The sequence below is a fragment of the Chelonoidis abingdonii genome, chromosome 2, assembly GCF_003597395.2.
Source record: "Chelonoidis abingdonii isolate Lonesome George chromosome 2, CheloAbing_2.0, whole genome shotgun sequence".
NCBI lineage: Eukaryota > Metazoa > Chordata > Testudines > Testudinidae > Chelonoidis > Chelonoidis abingdonii.
This window is the reverse complement of record NC_133770.1, coordinates 2,774,801-2,779,800: the sequence shown is the minus strand read 5'-3', so window position 1 is coordinate 2,779,800 and position 5,000 is coordinate 2,774,801. Positions and strand designations below refer to the sequence as shown.

At 39.6% G+C, this 5,000-nt stretch overlaps 1 protein-coding gene across 1 annotated transcript in view; it reads right to left on the bottom strand.

The window, feature by feature from the left end:
• Window positions 1-5,000, bottom strand: part of LOC116831231 (stonustoxin subunit alpha-like) — a 17,482-nt gene that overhangs the window by 12,104 nt on the left and 378 nt on the right.

The window sequence follows — 5,000 nt, the reverse complement described above, 5'->3', positions numbered from 1 at the left end:
GACGTAGCTATGTCACTCAGAGAGGTAGGTTTTTTTACACCTCTGACTAACGTAGCTATGCCAATGTAACTCTCAAGTTTAGGTCAAGTCTAACAGACATTTTGTCTCTGAAATCTAAAATGTAATGTTGACGTAGCTATGTCACTCAGAGAGGTAGGTTTTTTTACACCTCTGACTAACGTAGCTATGCCAATGTAACTCTCAAGTTTAGGTCAAGTCTAACAGACATTTTGTCTCTGAAATCTAAAATGTAATGTTGACGTAGCTATGTCACTCAGAGAGGTAGGTTTTTTTACACCTCTGACTAACGTAGCTATGCCAATGTAACTCTCAAGTTTAGGTCAAGTCTAACAGACATTTTGTCTCTGAAATCTAAAATGTAATGTTGACGTAGCTATGTCACTCAGAGAGGTAGGTTTTTTTACACCTCTGACTAACGTAGCTATGCCAATGTAACTCTCAAGTTTAGGTCAAGTCTAACAGACATTTTGTCTCTGAAATCTAAAATGTAATGTTGACGTAGCTATGTCACTCAGAGAGGTAGGTTTTTTTACACCTCTGACTAACGTAGCTATGCCAATGTAACTCTCAAGTTTAGGTCAAGTCTAACAGACATTTTGTCTCTGAAATCTAAAATGTAATGTTGACGTAGCTATGTCACTCAGAGAGGTAGGTTTTTTTACACCTCTGACTAACGTAGCTATGCCAATGTAACTCTCAAGTTTAGGTCAAGTCTAACAGACATTTTGTCTCTGAAATCTAAAATGTAATGTTGACGTAGCTATGTCACTCAGAGAGGTAGGTTTTTTTACACCTCTGACTAACGTAGCTATGCCAATGTAACTCTCAAGTTTAGGTCAAGTCTAACAGACATTTTGTCTCTGAAATCTAAAATGTAATGTTGACGTAGCTATGTCACTCAGAGAGGTAGGTTTTTTTACACCTCTGACTAACGTAGCTATGCCAATGTAACTCTCAAGTTTAGGTCAAGTCTAACAGACATTTTGTCTCTGAAATCTAAAATGTAATGTTGACGTAGCTATGTCACTCAGAGAGGTAGGTTTTTTTACACCTCTGACTAACGTAGCTATGCCAATGTAACTCTCAAGTTTAGGTCAAGTCTAACAGACATTTTGTCTCTGAAATCTAAAATGTAATGTTGACGTAGCTATGTCACTCAGAGAGGTAGGTTTTTTTACACCTCTGACTAACGTAGCTATGCCAATGTAACTCTCAAGTTTAGGTCAAGTCTAACAGACATTTTGTCTCTGAAATCTAAAATGTAATGTTGACGTAGCTATGTCACTCAGAGAGGTAGGTTTTTTTACACCTCTGACTAACGTAGCTATGCCAATGTAACTCTCAAGTTTAGGTCAAGTCTAACAGACATTTTGTCTCTGAAATCTAAAATGTAATGTTGACGTAGCTATGTCACTCAGAGAGGTAGGTTTTTTTACACCTCTGACTAACGTAGCTATGCCAATGTAACTCTCAAGTTTAGGTCAAGTCTAACAGACATTTTGTCTCTGAAATCTAAAATGTAATGTTGACGTAGCTATGTCACTCAGAGAGGTAGGTTTTTTTACACCTCTGACTAACGTAGCTATGCCAATGTAACTCTCAAGTTTAGGTCAAGTCTAACAGACATTTTGTCTCTGAAATCTAAAATGTAATGTTGACGTAGCTATGTCACTCAGAGAGGTAGGTTTTTTTACACCTCTGACTAACGTAGCTATGCCAATGTAACTCTCAAGTTTAGGTCAAGTCTAACAGACATTTTGTCTCTGAAATCTAAAATGTAATGTTGACGTAGCTATGTCACTCAGAGAGGTAGGTTTTTTTACACCTCTGACTAACGTAGCTATGCCAATGTAACTCTCAAGTTTAGGTCAAGTCTAACAGACATTTTGTCTCTGAAATCTAAAATGTAATGTTGACGTAGCTATGTCACTCAGAGAGGTAGGTTTTTTTACACCTCTGACTAACGTAGCTATGCCAATGTAACTCTCAAGTTTAGGTCAAGTCTAACAGACATTTTGTCTCTGAAATCTAAAATGTAATGTTGACGTAGCTATGTCACTCAGAGAGGTAGGTTTTTTTACACCTCTGACTAACGTAGCTATGCCAATGTAACTCTCAAGTTTAGGTCAAGTCTAACAGACATTTTGTCTCTGAAATCTAAAATGTAATGTTGACGTAGCTATGTCACTCAGAGAGGTAGGTTTTTTTACACCTCTGACTAACGTAGCTATGCCAATGTAACTCTCAAGTTTAGGTCAAGTCTAACAGACATTTTGTCTCTGAAATCTAAAATGTAATGTTGACGTAGCTATGTCACTCAGAGAGGTAGGTTTTTTTACACCTCTGACTAACGTAGCTATGCCAATGTAACTCTCAAGTTTAGGTCAAGTCTAACAGACATTTTGTCTCTGAAATCTAAAATGTAATGTTGACGTAGCTATGTCACTCAGAGAGGTAGGTTTTTTTACACCTCTGACTAACGTAGCTATGCCAATGTAACTCTCAAGTTTAGGTCAAGTCTAACAGACATTTTGTCTCTGAAATCTAAAATGTAATGTTGACGTAGCTATGTCACTCAGAGAGGTAGGTTTTTTTACACCTCTGACTAACGTAGCTATGCCAATGTAACTCTCAAGTTTAGGTCAAGTCTAACAGACATTTTGTCTCTGAAATCTAAAATGTAATGTTGACGTAGCTATGTCACTCAGAGAGGTAGGTTTTTTTACACCTCTGACTAACGTAGCTATGCCAATGTAACTCTCAAGTTTAGGTCAAGTCTAACAGACATTTTGTCTCTGAAATCTAAAATGTAATGTTGACGTAGCTATGTCACTCAGAGAGGTAGGTTTTTTTACACCTCTGACTAACGTAGCTATGCCAATGTAACTCTCAAGTTTAGGTCAAGTCTAACAGACATTTTGTCTCTGAAATCTAAAATGTAATGTTGACGTAGCTATGTCACTCAGAGAGGTAGGTTTTTTTACACCTCTGACTAACGTAGCTATGCCAATGTAACTCTCAAGTTTAGGTCAAGTCTAACAGACATTTTGTCTCTGAAATCTAAAATGTAATGTTGACGTAGCTATGTCACTCAGAGAGGTAGGTTTTTTTACACCTCTGACTAACGTAGCTATGCCAATGTAACTCTCAAGTTTAGGTCAAGTCTAACAGACATTTTGTCTCTGAAATCTAAAATGTAATGTTGACGTAGCTATGTCACTCAGAGAGGTAGGTTTTTTTACACCTCTGACTAACGTAGCTATGCCAATGTAACTCTCAAGTTTAGGTCAAGTCTAACAGACATTTTGTCTCTGAAATCTAAAATGTAATGTTGACGTAGCTATGTCACTCAGAGAGGTAGGTTTTTTTACACCTCTGACTAACGTAGCTATGCCAATGTAACTCTCAAGTTTAGGTCAAGTCTAACAGACATTTTGTCTCTGAAATCTAAAATGTAATGTTGACGTAGCTATGTCACTCAGAGAGGTAGGTTTTTTTACACCTCTGACTAACGTAGCTATGCCAATGTAACTCTCAAGTTTAGGTCAAGTCTAACAGACATTTTGTCTCTGAAATCTAAAATGTAATGTTGACGTAGCTATGTCACTCAGAGAGGTAGGTTTTTTTACACCTCTGACTAACGTAGCTATGCCAATGTAACTCTCAAGTTTAGGTCAAGTCTAACAGACATTTTGTCTCTGAAATCTAAAATGTAATGTTGACGTAGCTATGTCACTCAGAGAGGTAGGTTTTTTTACACCTCTGACTAACGTAGCTATGCCAATGTAACTCTCAAGTTTAGGTCAAGTCTAACAGACATTTTGTCTCTGAAATCTAAAATGGCCGAACACAAGGCCTATGTATACTTTGTTAACCTGGGCAGCGTGTGGCTCTGGCATTTGGGGAGGCTCTGCTCTGAGGCCCACGCCTGCTTGGCCTCCTCCCTCCAGGCCCTGCTCCCTCTTGGTCCTCTCCATGCTTGGCCCCAGCCACTCACTCTGGTCACCACTGCTTGTGCCTCTCCTCTGCCAGGGAGGGGAGAAGTGAGTGGCGAGCCGTGGGGGCCTCAGGGAAGGGGTGGAGCTGGGATAGGAAGGGACGGAGCAAGGGTGGACCTCTGGGGGAAGACACAGAGCAGGGGAAGAGGAGCAGCATGGGCATGGCCACAGAGGAAAAGTGGGAGCAGGGCCTCGAGGCAGAGCTCAGGCATGTCTGTGCTCTCAAAGGTCGGTGGCTGTTTGGGGAGGCTTAGCCTCCCGTAGTCTATTCTACCTGGTGCCCATGTTTGTTACTGAAGAAGAGCTCCATCAGTCTGTAGTTTTGTGAAACTGTGGAAAGGGGATTTATTGCAGCCCTTAGAAGAATCCCGGTGGCAGAACATATTACAGAATATCAAAATTAAAAATTAATTGGACTTTACTGAGGTTGTACAAGGTAAAAGTCTCATCCTCGGATATTTGTTGGCACTGTAACAAAGAAAAAGGGATCCTGATGTGTATCCTATAGGACAGCTGAACAGTCAGGCATTGGTGGAAAAAGGTGGACATGAGTAAAAACATAGAAACATAAACAATAGAATCTCCATGGCTAGAAATGCCATGCTTGAATAATATACTAGCGGTAGGAATATACTACCAACCACTGACTAAGATGGTGAAGGTGACAATGAAATGCTCAAGGAGATTAGAGAGGCTATTAAAATAAAAAACCCAATAATAATGGGGGATTTCAGTTATCCCCATATTGACTGTGTACATGCCACCGCAGGATGGGTTGCAGACATAATGTTTCTAGACACCATAAATGACAGCTTCTAGGAGCAGCTGGTTCTGGAACCCCCAAGAGGAGAGGCAATTCTTGATTTAGTCCTATGTGGATCACAGAACCTGGTCCAACAGGTGAATATAGCTGAACTGCTTTGTAATAGTGCCCATAATGTAATTAATTTTTTAAATATTTAACATATTTTTGGGGAGATG